Source organism: Mytilus edulis, chromosome 13 (genome assembly GCF_963676685.1).
Source record: "Mytilus edulis chromosome 13, xbMytEdul2.2, whole genome shotgun sequence".
Lineage (NCBI taxonomy): Eukaryota > Metazoa > Mollusca > Bivalvia > Mytilida > Mytilidae > Mytilus > Mytilus edulis.
This window is the reverse complement of record NC_092356.1, coordinates 37,223,550-37,244,751: the sequence shown is the minus strand read 5'-3', so window position 1 is coordinate 37,244,751 and position 21,202 is coordinate 37,223,550. Positions and strand designations below refer to the sequence as shown.

General features: G+C 31.7%; 1 protein-coding gene and 2 long non-coding RNA genes across 13 annotated transcripts in view; 2 read left to right on the top strand and 1 right to left on the bottom strand.

The window, feature by feature from the left end:
* The window catches only part of LOC139501238 (uncharacterized), a 61,496-nt gene that overhangs the window by 19,843 nt on the left and 20,451 nt on the right, over positions 1-21,202 (top strand). The window lies entirely within an intron of this gene.
* Positions 2,855-6,971, bottom strand: LOC139500884 (uncharacterized). Of its 2 annotated transcripts, none has more exons than XR_011658392.1 (3): positions 6,726-6,971; positions 4,504-4,703; positions 2,855-3,092 (listed from the first exon to the last, which is right to left on the bottom strand). It is a non-coding gene; the product is annotated as an uncharacterized lncRNA (long non-coding RNA). The 2 variants fall into 2 exon arrangements; XR_011658391.1 differs by having other exon boundaries at positions 2,855-3,095; positions 6,726-6,969.
* On the top strand, positions 13,040-19,945 carry LOC139501242 (uncharacterized). Its single transcript, XR_011658497.1, has 3 exons — positions 13,040-13,125; positions 18,847-18,934; positions 19,814-19,945. It is a non-coding gene; the product is annotated as an uncharacterized lncRNA (long non-coding RNA).

Below are 21,202 nucleotides of genomic sequence, written 5' to 3'. Positions count from 1 at the left end.
CAAACCATGAAAATATAGTGGTTGTCCGTTGTTTGTCGTTAGTTGTTGTCTGACACATTTCGTTTATTGTTTTGTACTAAAATCATAAAAGACGTTTTTTCTTGTTTGAATGGTTTCCCATTTTGTTATGTCGTAATCTTTCATAGTTACCTTTGCAATGTGCGTTGTCTCATTTTATAGTTATCTCATTTGACATCATACTATATGTTCTTATACCTAGAGTGACACTAAATACGGATCAAAATGGCATCTAGAAACAAAACTTATCAACTATATATTATAGTTAGCTTAAACTGCAGCCCAATTTCAAATTTCATCGTCAGATGTAGAAATAAATACCATGTGTTTATGATTTGATTATTGATTTTTTTTAATGGAAAAAAATGTTTACATTTTAACATTTTAAAAAGATGTCAATATGGCCTTTTATACGGAAGATATCACCATTATATTTCCGTTAGAGTATTTTTAGTAACGTTGATGTAGATGAACTATTCTTGTATGATGCAAAGGTCAATTTCCATGAACCTTATATCGTGTTTACCCCTCAAGGAGTATAAGAAAGAATATTAGAAATTGAACTTGTATTTTGAAATTTTTGAAAAGAAGAACACTTAGTATAACTTAACGAAAGCTATCTATAATGACAATACAAAATCGCAAGATAAAGAGGTCAATTTGATGTCACATTAAAAAAAGGGGAAAAACACACACAACTCGTTCTGGTGAATGGGGGAGGAAACCAAAATATACCACCCAAAACATTCTGGTCTGAAAATGAGAAAGTGTTATGCAGTTAGTTCAATGCAAAAGAGATAACAATTTTATAGTAGAAGTAAACAAGGATTAAATATAAAATTTCAGTAAAGTAGATCGAAATTGAGAAATAGTTTTACTTGTCTTATTTTTCAATCATTTACGAAAAAGCTTCATACTGTTTACAATTTAATTATAATGCACTTTGAAGGAAAAAATGAGTCAAGATCATTGCTTTGTTTCGTGATAGCTTTTTGATCGACTAGATGTGTTTTCAATAAAGTTTTGTTCATTTTAAATATTAAGTATATCAATCGTCCATAGAAATTTTAATGAAACCAAAATAAGCTAAATCTACATTGAAAAAGATTATAAAGAATTGTCTAATAATATTTAATTTTTGAAGTCATAACCGTAAACCGTATATGTTATGCCTATTTAAAACATATTTACGTAAATTCATATTAAATTGAAATGAAAAATGTTTTGAAGTTTTTAAATTACTCCTAAAGTATGCAATTGAAACCTATAATGACTGTATTCATCAATATCATGCAGCTTTTCAATTAAATAGAAAAATAATTTTTCCTTTTGAAATATTCATAATGGGTAGTAAAATAGCTTCTTCCCACTTCTATCAGATAGTCAACTAACCACACACAATACACATTATATACGAGACAGAAATAAAACAGAATATGATTATTTTTGAGTTATATAAAGAATTGATATTTTAATGTTTGTATTGAAATATTATAAATCTGCATATAATTTATCATTTACATTTGATAAGTAGTTCTGCGTTGGCGGTGTAGATTTTCCAAATGTACATACAAGGTATAATTTGTGTCGTGTTAGAGAAAATTAAATTGAAGTAAGATATTGTTTGTTTATCTTTTGCAGTGCTTTGGTCAGAAATAAAGAAAAGGTTGAAATAAAAAATATAATAATAAATAAAAAGTTATATAAAATATAAAGATAATCGGACATGACCGAGGACTTTTAGTTCTGTGCATAATTATTTTGACTATCATTTTCTGTGTGAGGGATAAATGTCTAGATGATGGGTCAGCATTTGTTCCTCGCATCATTATTCTCTTGAAAATGCATTTTACAAAATATTCTTTGTGTGGCTAGCTACTACTTTTATACAAATACTTTAACCAGTTTAAGCCTTTTTTTTAGAAGTGTAGTATTTTCTTTTCCATTTTCTTCTGGAAATATATGACCAGGGCTGCGTTCAATATCGTAGCAGCTATGTAGTGCTACGTAGAATTTGACTATTGAACGTGTAACTCTAGACTAGTTGTTACATAATTATTGATAGCCGCTACGTAGCTGCTACGATATTGAACTCAACCCCGGTCAGGAATACTTATGATGGATGTTTTACATTTGTTCCGTTTGTTGATAAAGGCTCGTGTTTTATTTTGTCAGTTTTTACGGACTTCACTTCCTCCTTAGTGAATTAACCATAAACACTGGACACTTTTAATTTGCAAAACACTCATTTGCAAATCCGCCGCCGCCTCAAACAAGAGCTACAATATCATGTATATAACCAAAATGTGCAGAATTACATGGGATTCAATAATTTCATTGGTTTTCTACAGTTACTTTCATATTTATTTTGCAATTTGAATTATAAAAACATGGGATTTTCAATATCCCATGGGACAGGGCAAAATCCCATGGGATTTACCATTATCCCATGGGATTTTGGTTAAATCCCATGGGATTTTTTTTTGTCCCATGGGATATTTGTTGTCCCATGGGACAAAAAAAATCCCATGGGATTCTAATTGTAAATATATAGATATAAATAAACAGTAATGTGTATGTTACAATGTATTCTATTTGGTAGTAAATTATTATAAGATGAATCTTTTTAATTGAATATCTTTTTTTCTTTGGAAATGTTAATTTAGCATATTGTTCTTTAACTGTTCAAAACTAAACTTTTAAACAACAAAGCAGATAATGTAAGTATCAATATATGTTTATTCATGAATTATAGAATACTTTCTTGAAACACAATTATTTGCCATTTGAAATCAATAAAAACTCTATTGTTAGGCTTAACATACTAATATCCCTCAACACAAAACATTAATAGTTTCTTATCATCCAGCATTGTTTGATGGTATAGTCCACTTTTTGGACATTCAGCACAGAACTTTGACATTATTGTGGTTTCAATATTTTTTTGAATTTAAAAGAACTTCAAATCATTGACTGAGTGATGAAAATAATAACTGATCCAACTTTTTTCTTTGAATTTATTCTGGTCTTGTTTCTATGTTTTCTCCATTTATTTTAGGTGGTGAATATCAATCCTTCTGAAAAAGAACCAATAAAATCTAAAGTAATGGATTATACAAAATTGTTTTCATACATGTAGCAATAATATGATTTTCAATAAAAATAGCTATGCGGTATGGATTTTACTGATTGTTAAAGGTTGTCCAGTGTCATCAGTTGCTAACGGCCTACATCCTTTGGTCTCTGATGGAGGGTTGTCAAATTAGCAATATACCACATCTTCCTATTCTAATACCATATAACAATCAATTAATTTATTCTTCTTTATAAAATTTGGGTATTTTCCCAAGTTATATACATAATATATATATATACTGTAAATTCGGAATTAATGCAAGTTTTTTTTTATTGCGAAAAATGCAAAGGAGTTGTAAACGCAATAATTTAAACTCGTATTATGAAATATTTTATATGGATTAAACAGGATTTTTCAAAATCGTAAAATTCAAAATCGCATTTAAGTCTAAAATGACAGAATCGCAATAATAAATGCACGCAATAATTTATGAATTTTACAGTATAAAGATCAATGTTAAAAGTTAAAACTTTCGACAACTATAATAACATTCCATTATTCACAAGAATTTGCAATATATTATACAAAATGCAGACAACAGAAACAATATTTCTTTAAGCTTTTGAAGTTCAGACAGATTTCAATTTGTGTTTTATTTCAATGAAAAAATACCTTGAACATATTGGAAATTATAACATTGATACAAACAAAATATGTATGTTTTATCCTTTTTTTTTGTGTTGTTGGCTTGCTGTCTCATTTTAATATACATTTAAACATACATCAATAATCTTCTTCTTTATTAAAAGTAAAAATGGGATATTTTTGATTTTGATATCCCAAAACATTATAGTTCTATCACATAACTTATTACCAAGTTCAAAAACACCAATGTGTTTGATATTAATTTTAAGACATGTATAAATGTTCCAGACCATATCAGTATTCGGATCTTACTTTTATGGTCCAGAACTTACAGTCCCACCATATGTGTACAGTCAGACCATTTAAGTATACTTGTACTGTCTGGTACCAGCTCAACCAAACCTGTGTTTTTATTTTAACTGCAATTAAACTTTTTGTATTAATCTATTAAAGATTTCAGTTATGTTGATCTGTACTGTACATTTGTTTGTAATAAACTTGACCAACTTCTTAAAATTGGGCAGACTGTATGCGTACAGTCCAAATACTTGTTTGTTCTGGAACATAAACATGATTAACAAGCATTTGGCAGGATGTCATGCTAAAATCCCATTAATATTAGTACTAAATTTTGAGTATATACATGTAAATCCACAAGTTACATACTGAAATTCATGGTGAACACTCACCAAAAACTTACAATTTAGAGGAAAGACTGGAAAGATGAATGCACTAACACTATCAAAACAGAGCATAAAACTTACCGAAAAACAAGATGTTTTACATTTATCCAGGAGCAGGATAATTGAAAAGTTGTTTTTTTTCTTTCTCTGCTGTCCATCATATAACCTTTGAATTCATTCATGCAAAATATGAAAATCTGCAAAGGTAAGACCTAGAACCTCAACTTATCCACATTTTGAATTTTGAACTGCATACTTGTCCTTTTCATCTTGCTGACAACCTAAACATAAAAAAATGATAAAAACATAATTCTAGATTGAATTTGTGTTTTTATTTTTGTTGGTACATGTACAAACAATTTTCCCAACTTTAAAACGAAAACATCATCACCAAAGAGGAGGTCATACTAACCTCCGAAATATTTAAACAAACCGAAATTATTACTTGATTAAGATCTTGTCGTAAATTAATGGCATAGATACTCTTATTTTTGAAAACTTGATGTCTATTGCATACTTATATTCCTTTGTACGAGAGTATGCATATTAAGATGGACTCCATGGACTTTAATGTAAGCGTGATTAATTTTACAGTCACTGACAGTTTTTCAGCTCCATGTGTACATTTTGAGAGAATCTTGCAATACTGTATATTCTGATATTCAGAACTTATTGTGAGGTTTTTATTAATACAACTGAAAGCTGTATCTCGTTTTCATTTCTGATACATATGATATTTATGAGCTGAAGACCAGTGCCGAATTTTTCTCACTGCATTGAAGACCCATAGGTGACCTTCGGCCGTTGTCTGCTCTTTGATTGGGTTGTTGTCTCTTTGTCAAATTCCCAGTTTCCACTTCCCATTTTATATCATGTATGCTGATTTTTCTTAAATTACAATATTCAATCATGCAATTTTGTCTATTATTGAAAATACGATAAGCAAAAATAAATGCACAAAAAATTTAACATTGTTATATATATGTAAAAGACTTTTTTTTAAATTCAAAACAGTTGCCTACACTGTTAATTTCCTTGTTTGATTTCATATTTTTAAAGCCTTTATAGCTAGCTAGATGGTATGCCGGAGCGGATCCAGCCATTTTAAAAAGGGGGGTTCCCAACCCAAGACAAAGGGGATGATCCTATATTCATTTGATTTGTTTTATTGTCTCATACAAGAATATATATGGTTTGACGGTGGGGATCAGGGATCCTGAAATTTTTTCACCTAACCACTGGATGACAGGGGATCTCAACCATTTAAAAGTTTCTCAAACATGTGGGGGTGGGGGTGAACCCCATGGACTCTCCCTATATTTCCTTTGATTTGTTTTATTGTTCTATACAAGAATATATAAATATGGTTTAGGGGTGGGGATCTTGACCGTTTACAAGTTTTCAAACTAGAGGGGGTGGGACTTCACTTTTATTTTATTTCATTATTAATTTTATTGTCCCCGACAAGAATATATATGGTTTAGGGGTGGGGATCTGGATCGTTCACAAGATAATAGCACATTCTCAAATTGAACAGAGTGGGGTAACCCCCAAAGACCTCCTTTTAATTTCATTTGATTTGTTTTATCGTCCCATTCAAGAATATATATGGTTTAGGGATGGGGATCTGGACCGTTTACAAGATAATAGCATAATATATATTCTCAAATTGAAAGGGGTGGGGATTACCTCCCATGGACTCACCCTCCCTTCTTTCTTCCCCCCCCCCCCCCCCCCCGAAATACCTTTTAATAAGCCCCAATGCACAAATAGTTCACAGTATTTTCCCTTGATTTACACTAAAGAATATACACTATACAGGTGTAATTATTTTTTTAAAAGATAATACAACTGAAGACCACCATGACCACAGTGGTGGATCCAGAATTTTTCATAAGTGGGGCCCACCGACTGCCTAAGAGGGGCCTGCTCCTGCCATGACTCAGTGATTCCATATATAATCAACCAATTCTTTTCCCAAACAGGGGGCCCTGAACTCCTGATTCCCCCTTTTTTTTTCCTCATTTCATTAACCCTGATATAAATTTAGTTTTATCACTTACAATAGGAATGGTTTGAATTCCCCAATAATTCTTATATACCATTAATATCAACATATTTCATTTTTGATAAATGAAAGGCAAAAGTTTTCTATGGGTAGAAATGGATAGTGGGAAGCTTTCAGATTCACACCATGCCGGTGGCTGTGTTCAAAGTGCTGGGTTTTTATGACCCTCGTTGTTTGCGGACTAACTATTTAGGCCAGTGGTGGATAATAGTGTGCGTGCATTAATCTTCTATACCTTCTTAATCAATATATTCAAATACTGACGGCAAGTGTTGTAATGATGTATCAATGTCTTTTTGAAATCACCGTGCTATTTACATGTGGGATCGAGAATGCAGGGGAAGGAAACTTGTCAATTATGTTTATTTCTAAGCCAAAATAAAATGAGCCGCCGTAAAATTAACCTTGGGTAATAACAGTGCATGTAAGGCTCGTCTCGGAGGGGTGTCTTTTTTTCTGTCTTCTTTTTATGCCCCACCTACGATAGTAGAGGGGTATTATGTTTTCTGGTCTGTGCTTCCGTTCGTTCGTCCGTTCGTTCGTCCTGTTTCAGGTTAAAGTTTTTGGTCGAGGTAGTTTTTGATGAAGTTAAAGTCCAATCAACCTGAAACTTAGTATATATGTTCCTTATGGTATGATCTTTCTAATTTTAATGTCAAATTAGAGTTCTTACCCCAATTTCACGGTCCACTGAACATAGAAAATGATAGTGCGAGTGGGGCATCCGTGTACTGGGGACACATTCTTGTTTTAGTTATATTTTTAATAACTTACACTTTTTTCCATTATTCTCTTTCTTTCTCTATTCTTTATTCCTTTTTTTTCTTTGTCCTTTGTTCTCTATTCTGTTAATTCACATCCATACCCTCTTATGTGTATGTGGACTTACTGTAGTTTATTTTTTAGTTCTGGCAGAGATATTAGATACAATATATATGTCTCTGGTTCTGGTATTATGCGATAAGTCAATTTCTTTTTCATGCAGTGTCATGAAATATAATGGTTTTATGCATATCAGCCAAGATTGTGCGCAACATTTTAATAAACAATTCAACACTATATACACGTTATGTGAATTTTATTAAAATCGATGAAGAACATGAATTTGGCAGCTAGTGCCCCTTAAACAGGTAAAGTTCAATTAACAAATTCTGATATACTGGCATTCAACATCAAATTACTTACTTGCTGTATATTGATAAATGTGATTGATAAATGTGATTGTATATTGTCAATACCTCAACATCGAGAATACGTCATGTGAGGTGTTGGTCGCTACGTTTGATACGGGGTCAAAGGTTGCGGCTTCGAGACAGAGAAAAACATCCAGGTAAAAAGTGTAGAATTTTGTTTTTGAAAATTTGAGTTGTAAATTTTCCTAAAAAGTACTTAATTCCGTTCATCTAATTGTAAATTTTCCTTAAAAAAGTACTTATTTCCGTTCATCTATTATGGGTATAAACTAAACTGAACAAGAAAAGTATTAGTAAACAGACAGAAAGTCCGACGTTGAATTAATTATTTTACAATTAATTGTTTAAATATATGAGAGAATGTTTTAGGCGAATTTTCTTTAATTACAGATAAATGTATTTTAGGTCAGTCAGGAAATGATTTATTCTTCGGGTACGTCTAAACAACCGCTCAGGACCTCCTGAGTGCACTCAGGACATACAAAGTGCACTCAGGACCCATTACCGTAATCATATCTGCACACATGATGGATGTTTATATTCGTTATACGCTTCTTATTTTAGAGTTAAATTTTGGTAGAAGTTGAAATCGCAGAGGCGGATCCAGCCATTTAAAAAAGGGGGGGGGTCCTAACCCAGGGCAAAAAAAGGGGGGGTTCAACTACATGTCCCCATTCAAATGCATTGATCGGCCAAAAAAAGGGGGGTTCCAACCCCCCCGGAACCCCCCTCCCACCTCTGGATCCGCGCCTGAATCGAACTTAGATAGATATGTTAATTCTTATAAAATAATGAGGGCACGTGTCACTGATTACACAACTACTGAGCCATGAATTATCCAATCAACAAAATTGATTAAATTATCTTTATTGTTTTTTAGGAATTGTATTGTTTAGTTCAGTTTTACCTTTAACATGAATTTGCATATAGAAAAAATAAAACATATATCTCATTCGATGTGCTTTTTCAGTTTATTTTTCATGATGACGGGTAAATTAATTTGTTGTGTTTTGCAGTTCACGAATAAAGAAAATTATTTTATAGTTGCGTTTTTTTTTCTGTAACAAGTTCGATTTTTGTTTTTCAGTGTGATTCTTTTCTCTATCTCTCTCTCTAAATCAAGTTTTTAAACAAACACAATGTTGGCTGAATATCAAATTTTATTACATTTGTATATCTTTATTCTCAACAAACCATTATACAAGAGAAGACAATTATGTACAATATTCAGTTTAACCTTAACGGAAATCTGTGCACGAAGACTTAGTCATGGTTTGAACGGATTTCGTGTCAATAAACTGTCTTCGAAATAGTCTTTCTTTGTTAATGTTTGTGTCATTTTGGTCTTTTGTGGATAGTTGTCTCATTAGCAATCATACCACATCTTCTTTTTTTAAATTTCTCGCTACTACAATCAAAAAAACGGAGACGAAAACGGAGACAAGTTCATTTTCAGAATTTATTTTCGCATTGAAATTCGTTTCAGGCTTGTGAAACTGGACAAAACGACTTTAATTAGAGAAAAAAAACTTAATAAAAACGGATTTCTTAAAATATTCGTATAACTCAAAAATAAAATTCCTGGACAAGTTCGATAAAAATGAGAAATAACATCTAACTACATGTATATGAGTTTGATTGTTTGAAAAGTACGGCTTTTACCGTTTAGAACGGATTCCATATACAAAACTTTAATTAATATAAATTCTTTTAAAGTATGAACATTTATAATTATTTCCCTTTTCAAACTCGTGCAAAGAATTAATTACTCGTCCAGGACATGATAATAAAATTAAGAATAAAACTTAAAAATTTATGGAACGAAATTTTAATAAAAGACGAAAATCTTAAAACATCGTGATATTCATTCTAGACGCCACAATATTACTTCCCGCATGGTCACACTGTACTAACAACACAATGTATAAAACAACAATAAAGATAATCCAATTAATTTTGTTGATTGGATAATTCATGGCTCAGTAGTTGTGTAATCAGTGACACGTGCCCTTATTATTTTCTAAGAATTACAAATTCTACCAAATTTAACTCTAAAATAAGAAGCGTATAAAGAATATATGCATCCATCCTGTGTGCGATGACTATAAAGGGTCCTGAGTGCACTTCGTATGTCATGAGTGCAATCAGGAGGTCCTTCAAGCGGTGTTTAGACGTACCGTTATTCTTCTGGAAGCTTCAATTTTTTCTTATCAATAACTTTTACACAAGGAGACATATTTTTTTTGACAGCATGAACCCCAGTTAATGAGCAAACACAAATTAAGAACGAAAATCGTTTACAATTAAATTTTATAGAAGGAAAAAAAGGGGGGGGGGGTAATAAACAAATTTTATTTACGCTCACATACTTTTAAACAGATTTGCATATGTAAGCTCTCTATAGTTAATGTTAAATTATTTCAGGAGTTTTGAAAAAAAGAATATTATATACAGTTTAATTTCGACTAAAATAGTGATTCTTTTTATAGATTTGGTACCTCAGTTTCGACTCAACATTTCATTTTGAATTGTTAGATGGCAAACTCTTTAGGCGAATATTGTATCTGTTCTTTATTTAATTATGGTGATATTGGCGATAATATTCATTATAACAAGGCCTTGTACAAATCCTTGATTATAGAATGTTTGGTAATATAAAAAGACGAAAGTAGACAAACCCTAATTATGCAGGGTTTCACAAGTTGATCTCCAAGCGGCCCACATTTAACATATAATAAGATCTATATTTTTCAACGTTTTCAAAATGAAATAACTTGAATTGAAAATTTCCCAACTGTGAAAATTTGTTATTTCTAAACGTCTTTAATTATTATTTCGGAAAAAAAAATTATTTAGCATATTCATATATTTTCATAATTTTTTCCGAGGAAACCTTTTTTTTTGCAAAGTTTACTTCTATATGTTTTTAACCATCACCAGCGACTTATTCTCTGCCATCACCAATTAGTCCTAATTATTAAAGATCAATTGCCCAAATTCAAATGATGATTGGTATATCGTATTGAATATGACCATCGGTCATCCGTGACGTATCCCAAATAACGACGCATGCCGATAGATAGATCATAGTTTATTAATTAGCGTCTCGCAATTTAAATTTCATCAAGGGGACTTAATTAAACCAGTTACTATACAAATCTTGAAAAAACGATGTACATGTACTTTTTAATATTTTTAAAACAAATTACGAAAACGTTTAGTGTAAAAATCACCGAATATAAATGTTTCTTTCTTGCAGGTTTTGGCATTTGTAAATAACATTAACGTTTTGGAATTCTAATGCAAAAGACAGTCGATTCAAACTGAAATAACTTCTTTAAAGATGGTATGATTTTTTCAGAGACACATGTATTATATATGTCTCAATACATGTATTATATATGTCTCAATACATGTATTATATATGTCTCAATACATGTATTATATATGTCTCAATACATGTATTATATGTCTCTGATTTTATCAAAACAAAAATTACAAAATTATAAAATATGTTAGTTATCGAATGTATACCCTGAACTCTTACTATTATATATGCATGTCCTAAGTTACTTAATGTCCTGTGTGCAACCAGGAGATCCTGAACGGTTTTTAAACGTACCATTATTTTATATGCATATATTCAAAGCTGTTCTTAATTATATGCATACTAGGTATCAGTGGCGGATCCAGGGGGAGGGTTTCGGGGGTTGGAACCACCCCTTTTTTTGAACGATCAATGTATTTGAATGGGGACATATGGTTGGAACCACCCCCTCCCCCTTTTGTCCTGGGTTGAGACCCCCTTCTTTTCAAATGGCTGGCTCCGCCGCAGAGGTATATTTATATATATATGTGTGTACCAGCCCCCCTCCTAAATCTTGGGAAACAAATGGTAGATTATATAGGGAATCACGGAAGCATGACTGGACGTGACCCCTCTAAGGCAGTCAATGAGTCCCCACATATGAAAATTTCTGGATCAACCATTGCTTAGTTCTAGTTATCTTAGGTCCTAGTGTGAAATAATGCCAATAGGTCTTTTAAAACACATCTTTATTCATACATGTATATATACGTTTTCTCACGGATTTGTTCATGCAATATTGGAATTATGTTTACTCAATGCGCAATTACTGAAGTTTATATTTGCTACTTTTCTTCTTAATTTCATATAATTTTTTTTTTGATTTTTTTTCTTCGAAAAATTAGTGGTGTTGAAATAGGGAATGGATACAGATACCTTATCACATTTAACCAAAGAAATGTTGTATAATGTCATCAATCTGTATTACACGTAGACAGGATGTTCTCTAGAAAACTATACGTTATACACACCCGAGAATACACGCACTGTCGTAATGGAAAATTACTGTATGTTATAGTTACCTGTAATCAGCTTTGCAACACCATGTCATGACAGTTCAAAAAGATTTTCTTCAAATCAAATTGGAATATTCATTTTTTCTGTAAAATTTAAAACTTTAAAAAGTAGACTTTGACAAAATTATGAAATAGAAAGAATTGAACAATTTAAAATCGTATTTTAACAAAGATTTAGATATAATTTTACAACGATCCTTAAAAAATAACCAAACAAACGTCAATCAAACGATATGAACCTACGCAGTTTTATATTAAAATACTGACACACAAGTTTGCCATCTCAGTATGCAAGGCAAGGGTGCTTGGTGAGGTGCTGGAACTTGATGTACATGTATCATTAAGTTAATACAGTTCTGTTAGTATTGACTGCCTTTTTACAGAGACTTTCTATTCTTACTGTTATCAGTTAGTATAGACGGTTCCTGGCTTAGAATGATTCTCTGCTCAGCAAATGGTGCGTAATTAGCATTTGAATCAAATTTCTTGTAGAAGTAAAAAACACAAATTAATGTATTTGACAACTTTATTCAGGAGCACAGTCTATATTATCCGGCGTAAATAACTTCGAGATTTATGTGGAAGTTTACTCTGCTGCTCGATCTATGCTAATCGATGTTCCAGTATATTTCATATTTATATTTATTCGTGAGGCCTCGTCATCGTTTATATTCACTAAAAGCACAGTCGCCTAAATATTTTATATGGCGAAAAAATTGCGAAAATTGGGGGAAATAATATATTTTTAGTAGCATTATTATTTTAGAATCTTAAGAGGTTGCTTGCAAATTTAACTCTAAAATGAGAAGTGTATGACGATCTATAACGAATATATACATCCATCATGTGTGCAGATACGACGGCGACTATATAGGGTCTGCCATGAGTGTACTTTGTATGCCCTGCATGTGTGCACCCAGGAGGTCCTCCTGAGCGGTGTTTAGACGTACCGGGAAAATCTTATCTGATTCAGGATCAATTCATCGGTTACACTCCCCTGTCACCAGTGATTCTTTTTTGCTGACATTCTGAAAAAGTATTGTGTAGACTAGTCCCTGTGTAAGTGTTGACTCTCAACTTGCACATGTGATTTTTTAACACTCCCTGGACTTCTGCAAAAACAGAAAGTCACAGGACATTCCGACAAAAAGTCAAACACATGTCAAACTCAGGCATAAAGTAACAGTTAATACAAGGAATTGTATATTTAAAAGGAATGGAAACGCGGCCGACTTCAAAGAAAATATTATGATGCATCTCTTGCTTTGACCGGGTGTTGATTACACCCCATCGCTCTAACTGGCTCATTACTTATCTGGTAGAAGTTATCGAACGTGGTCATTTAATCTGACACTAGTTATCTAACTTGACAATGATATTATTTTCTTCTTAGGCATGTTTCTGTAATAAAAAATAATAAACTAAAATCCTTCTGAGGGGCATTCTTTTTCAATTTGCTTGGTGTAAAATAAATCATAATTGGTTTTTTTTAGAAGATGATTCGAAATACCTATTTTTATTGTAGAGTAATGGTACTTACATTGTGCAAGTTGAGTTGTGCAGTACGAACGCGGTATAGTAGGTGATAAATCATGAAACCAAAAGTAAATTAATCCAAGAAAAAAATATAACAATACAACCACATGCAAAGTTACTTATAAAAAAACTTTTTATTCTAGATTTTTTTTATCTTGATATTTCACGAAGGTATGTCACAATCAGATGATATCGGACATTATACGAGTTTTAAATAGTTTTCATGCAAAATAAAGGAAATTTTAAAAATGTAGTTAAATGACTTTTCAATTGTGAAATATGACTGATAAAGAAAGAAGTTAATAAATCATTATGAAGGGAAGAAAAAAGTAAACAACTGCAGTATATTATCTAGATAAAATAACTTAGATTACAGGTGTTATAATAAACAATGGCATGCGGGATGTTCCAATTTGCAGGTATAATATTTCATGTATTAATGATAAGCTAATTTGTGTCCTACATACTTAAGATGTTAAAAATTAAAAACGCCGAGCTCACCTGTTAATTAATGCTAAATTATGCAGAGATGCAATAAATTTTCTAATTAGAAACGGTTAAAACTTTCCCACATTCGCACTTTATGTATTTTAACACCAAAAGGAATACTTTTGCGACCTATAGTATATATACTGCTCTTCGAGAAAAAAGGAAGGAACAGTTTTACTGTTGCGTATGGTAATTTGCGGCAACGCTTAATAATGGCAAACTGCATTACCAAACAACGATTTAGTATAAAAAAAAGTATTTACCAAAAAATAAATGAATAACATCGTATATGTATATAAAAAGGCACAATCAATCCCAATCGTAAGTCTTTGTATATATTTCTTGTCTGTTATTTCCAACTTCGTCGGTGTCGAACTTGACTGAACAAAATGGCGTCAATGTGAACTATAAACATGGGATTTTGAAAAATCATAGCTAATTCGTTTTTATCGCCATTTTCATAAATCCAACACTATGCGATAGAAAAAAGACTTAGCTTTTAAATAATATGTCAATGTTGCATCTATTTCAAGTAGTTATTTAACTTATACCAAAATACAAAGTGTCGATGTATTTGTTGACGCACAACTTTAAATTTTCAACATGTTTCGAAATAAAATCATATATATTGTACCAATTACATTTAGCATTCGTAATTTAGACCAAACTGTAGGAAAATATTCCTTCTTTAAAATGATATCTCATTTTCTCACTTTTTTCTTTCTACTTTCCAATATAATAAAGAAATCGTAGTGCACTCCCAGATTGATAGACATATTTTGACAGAATATTGAAACTCAAAACTGAAATTTCGAAAAATCGCAGAAAATTCTGAAAAGTTACAAGAAACTTCAAAAAGAGCGTAAGCGATAGAATAAGGTTTCAGCTTCATAATGATATCAACTGTTTTGTTTTGCACTTCGTGGTTTTCAAGTTTTTAGAAAAAAATCACAACACAGTATTTTTTGTTTTGTAATCCGGATGAAACTCCCTCAATTTTCAAGACCGAGGTCTATTCTAATGAGAATTTACTCAATACAATATTACAAAAGTATGTTTGATGAGGTATAAAAATGATGCCTAAGGCCTTACCTTTTGCTAGGAATAAAAGTTTATTCTTGATTTCGGGTTTCTCTCTCATTTATATCGTCTCAAGCAAGATGACCCCGTGAATTAAAAGACCGATTTATATGACAGGAAATGGAACTCCGTCATGATTTTTTATATTATTCATCATACTTCCGCCTGAGCCAGACATGGTTTATAGCTCTGCGGGTGCGCTGCGGGTATCCCGATTGATCTCGAGCCGCGTTTCCATTCCTTTTAAATATACAATTCCTTGGTTAATAGGACAAAAAGTCACAAACAATTTGTTGACAATTGATTGAATATAAATGAAAAAAGATTTTGAAATATCTTCTTTTTATTACATATATTCATTTTTAATTTTAGGAAATTGTTCATAATATAAAAAAGAAGATGTGGTATGATTGCCAATGAGACAACTGTCCACAAGAGACCAAAATGACACAGACATTAACAACTAGAGGTCTTTACGGCCTTCAACCATAAGCCAATATAAAGAAGGTATGGTATGATTGCCAATGAGACAACTGTCCACAAGAGACCAAAATGACACAGACATTAACAACCATAGGTCACCAAACAGCCTTCAACAATGAGCAAAGCCCGAGGTAAAGCCCATACCGCATAGTCAGCTGTAAAAGGCAATCATACTATATCTTTTTTTTTATATTTACATGTTAAAAAATGCGTGCAAATGTAATCAAAAGCTGCACACAAACGTAATGATTTTTGTGCGCAAATGTAATGGTAATGTGCGCAAACCTAATGCACTGATTTATTTGTTTTTAATAAATTTTAATTTAAAGTTGCTACATCATGTTCATGTATAAAACTTCAAGAAAAATACAAAAAGAGTGTTTTCTTGTTCAAAGAAAAATAATCTCAAAACTAAATTGTGACTTTTTGTCCTGTGACAGTGTGTGACTTTTTGACTGTGACTTTCTGTCCTGCATTCAGATTGAATAGGGGAGTTTGGTTGACCCCGCCTCCCTCTATCTGAGACTACTATCTCAGTGATGAGCTTTATGTTTCATGTACAAATGTATTGTGCTTGTCATATATATGTATGTCGGATAAAAGCTCTACAGACCTTTAATATGTTGTATTGTTATATGTATAACCGACAATAAATAAATAGCCCCTAACAAGTAAAAATTAGGTTACTTCTTTTTGTTTTGACATCTTGCATGGGTTTTTATAGCCCCGTATTAAAATTATGCCCCCACTTTAAAAAAGGGGGGGGGGGTATACTGTTTTACCCCTGTCTGTCCATCCATCCTTGCGTCAGTCAGTCCGTCCGATGAATATTTTTCGTCCCATTTTCCTTAGGAACTACAATAGAAGGATTTCTGAAATTTGGTTTCAGGGTTAAATAAGTCAGCTATACCGTGTGATGCATTTTCAGATTCATCACTCGACAACTTCCTGTTTTCCCAACACTTGTATGATTTTACACATGATAGCCAAGTTGAAAGTTGAAAACTAACAACCTAATTTATGTACAAAAAAATTGAAAAACAGATATGTTACACATAAACAAACGACAATCACTGAATTATCGGATCCTGACTTGGAACAGGCACAACCATAACAAATTGGCAGGGTATAAGGAACTTTGAAAATATTTAGTTTTTGTGGTTTGGTCAATTTTCCGGATACTGTAAGCAATAAGGCCCCTTTATTTAGTGAATGAAATAATTGTAAGATGCACTTAGCTGTCTGTCATATTTTATATGAACTTGACCTCATTTTCATGCATGGTTCATTGGTCAATGAAACACTGCATTGTTTTGTCAGTTTATCATATGTTTAAAGTTACAGGTAGATTATATTTGGTAGATATGAAACAATTGTAAGGTGTGCATGTCTGAATGGCAGATTCATATATAAACCATGACCGCATTTTATTGTTCTTTGGTCAATGATAAGTTTTCTTGGTTTTGTCATTTTATCAGGCCACATTTAAAAGAATGTCTGTTTCCCCTCCCCGGGTCTACCCTTTGTAAACAGACCAGGAAGGCAGTTTTTTTTTAGCTCACCTGACCTGAAAGGTCAAGTGAGCTTTTCTCATCACTTGGCATTCGTCGTCTGTCGTGCGTCCGTCGTCTGTTAACTTTTACAAAAATCTTCTCCTCTGAAACTACTTGGCCAAATTCTACCAAACTTGTCCACAATCATCCTTAGGGTATCTAGTTTAAAAAATGTGTGGCGTGACCTGTCAAACCAACCAAGATGGCCGCCATGGCTAAAAATAGAACATAGGGGTAAAATGCAGTTTTTGGCTTATAACTCAAAAACCAAAGCATTTAGAGCAAATCTGACATGGGGTAAAATTGTTGATCAGGTCAAGATCTATCTGCCCTGAAATTTTCAGACGAATCGGACAACCTGTTGATGGGTTGCTGCCTGTGAAATGGTTATTTTAAGGAAATTTTGCAGTTTTTGGTTATTATCTTGAATACTATTATAGATAGAGATAAACTGTAAAAGCAATAATGTTCAGCTAAGTAAGACCTACAAATAAGTCAACATGATCAAAATTGTCAGTCGACCCCTTAAGGAGTTATTGCCCTTTATAGTCAATTTTTAACAACTTTTCATAATTTTTTGTAACTTTTTTAAAAATCTTCTTCTCTGAAACTACTTTGCCAAATTTAACCAAACTTGGCCACAATTATCATTGTGGTTTGTAGTTTAAAAAATGTGTCCGATGACTCAGCCTACCAAACAAAATGGCCGACATGGCTAAAATTGGTGATTTTAAGGTAATTTTGCAGTTTTTGGTTATTATCTTGAATACTATTATAGATAGAGATAAACTGTAGACAGCAATAATGTTCAGCAAAGTAAGATCTACAAATAAGTCAGCATGATCAAAATTGTTAGAGGACCCCTTAAGGAGTTATTGCCCTTTATAGTCAATATTGAACAACTTTTCGTCATTTTTGTAACTTGTATAAAAATCATTTCTAAAACTACTTGGCCAAATTTAACCTAACTTGGCCACAATCATAATACTAGGGTATCTATTTAAAAAAAAAAGTGTCTAATGACCCCGCCTACCAACGAAGATGGCTGACATCAGTAAACACATTAACAGGTGAGCGACACAGGCTCTTGAGAGCCTCTAGTTTTTTTTAACTGGATGTGATTGTCATAGCATGGTCACATGAATGGTTTGACTTGTCCAGTCCAGGCCACTTATCAGTTGTTTGTGCTCAATTTGAGTGTATTTATTAAGATTATCAATCCTTCTGCTTTCAAGCACTTTCCAAAAATGGAAACAAATTATTTTCAGGAAAAAAATAATTTCGATTTTTTTGTGGAAAATAATTTTTTGACCTGGGCGCTTATTTTTGACCCGTGTGGGGGGGAGGGGAAACAAACATATTTTTAATTTTGGCCTTAGATTTTTTAAGCATAGGTCTACTTGTTGTATGGAATGACTACAAGGTATCATATAAAAAAAGTTGTCTGCCTGCCAAGGTTAATTTTACTGTGACCTCATATTCATAGAATAATGATAATATTCATGATATTGAACAGCAAGAATGATGAGTAAGTTGATGTTATATACAAATAAGACAAAATTTTCAGTTGCCTACTAATTATGTAATACATGTAGTAGTTATTTTTGTCATTAAATGATGTTTACCCTTTTATGTGTAGGGCAAGAACATGAAAGATAAAGGGGAAACTATAAACAGAAGAAATTATCAACAAAATAAAATTTACAGAGGTCAACAAAGCCTAAATGGTAAGTCCACTGTTATAAAAAATTTTGTCCTTGAATAATAATTAAATATTTATTAAAATAAGATGTGGTATGATGAAAGAGAAAACTATCCATCAGAGTTCAATTTAGTGGATATAAGCATTGTAATTACTTATTAGAGGCCATTGATGACCTGTAAGTAATGAGAAAACCCATACCCTATACATGTTATAGTAATCTATAAAAGTCAACACTAACCAAATTTGAAACAGAGCATCAATTCAAACGTCAAATATACCAGACTAATTTATAAAAACAAAAAATTATGAAAAATAAAAATGACGGGTATGAACCAACATCAACCACTGAACTATGTACAAGCTCCTGATATTAGACAGGTATAATATGGCTGGGTTGATATAAAAATAAGAAACACTTAGCAGTCTGATTTCCAATGAGACATTTCTCCAATAGAGATCAAATGACATTTAAGGAGGCTCTAGGGTATAACAATTTCAGAAAAATGTTTTAATATTTTTTTTTCATAACTCAATTTATTTATATCTTTATCATATGGTACACCAAATCATTCAAAACAATCAATTCGGTTTGGCCCCAGATGACTTTTAAAATGCATATATCATTGAAAAAGCTCCAAATTATCTCCCTTTGGTGCAAAAAAGCCATTTTTTGGCATTAAAAATGTAATATCTTATTTAACTCATCGGTGGCCTATATTTTTTATTATAATTTAAATAAGCTGTACTTTAACTGTAACTAAACTATTATAAAATTTAAGCGATTTCTGTAATTTAGTACTTGAATATTTAAATGAAAGTTTATCATATTAATCATAAACATGATAAAATAGCCATTTTATTGATCTCTTCACTGATAATTTTTGAGTTTGTGTATTTGTAGGTCAGAAATCTGGATTTTCATGGTCATCATTCACAGATCAATACTGAACGGAAAACTTAAAGCTGATATTTTTCTCCATAGTGCGACTTTTTTATTAATTTGAAATGGAACATGTTTTTTCCTACATTTATTTGAAAGAGGAAATTTCAACATGATGACTATAAACAAAAAGGAGTCATATCATCACGATCATTGATGCACAAGAACTTGATCATATAAATACAACAATGTAATTATCAATTGAAAGATGGAACGAATGAACAAGATATTAGAATGTTGTTGTCCAAATAAACTTGCTTTGTCTTCTCATTTGAATCTCTCCATTCAATAAAGATGTACAGAGGAAGATCTTTGAAGAACAGATTGAAAAAATGTTTTGTCTAAGAATTGCAGGAATATTCTAGTGAATGAAATTATTTATTGACTTCACTCTTATATAGTGGACTGAATAATTGTACATAGCAAGCTGTGAATAAAGAAAGCAAAAACTTTAACAAAAAGTGTTTATATTATAAATTTGCAATTATAAGCATACTATTATGTACACCACAAAGTTATATATAATTCAAATTGTTTGCCTATACAAGTATTGCAATGAACCTATAACAAAGAAAATCTTACCTCATGAAAAGAGTGAACTATTCAGTCAGAATATGAAATATTTTTTCAGTTCTATTTTTCATAATAGAATAAACAAGACAAAGATTTCAAAACAATATTTTTTCATTTATTTAGAAATTTCATCATTTTGTTTCAGTGAAAGGACTTTATTCTTTGACTGTAAAATATTATTATTATACATTCCAAAATAAGAATAATATTTATTGTCATATAAACAAAAAGAAAACATGTTTGTGACAAAATTTAAAAAAAATTATATATATGTATATATAAAAAATATAAAAAAAACTCGTATACATTTAAAACATTTTACTACCAAACAGCATTCATTGTAACATACACATAACTTTATATTTATATATATATATTTATAATTTTAATCCCATAGGATTTTATTTTGTCCCATGGGATATTAAAAATCCCATGGGATAATTATAGTCCCATGGGATTTTTTTTGTCCCATGGGACAACAAATATCCCATGGGACTACAATAATCCCATGGGACCAAAAAAAATCCCATGGGATTTAACCAAAATCCCATGGGATAATGGTAAATCCCATGGGATTTTGCCCTGTCCCATGGGATATTGAAAATCCCATGTTTTTATAATTCAAATTGCAAAATAAATATGAAAGTAACAGTATAAAACCAATGAAATTATTGAATCCCATGTAATTCCGCACATTTTGGTTATATACATGATATTGTAGCTCTTGTTTGAGGCGGCGGCGGATTTGCAAATGAGTGTTTTGCAAATTAAAAGTGT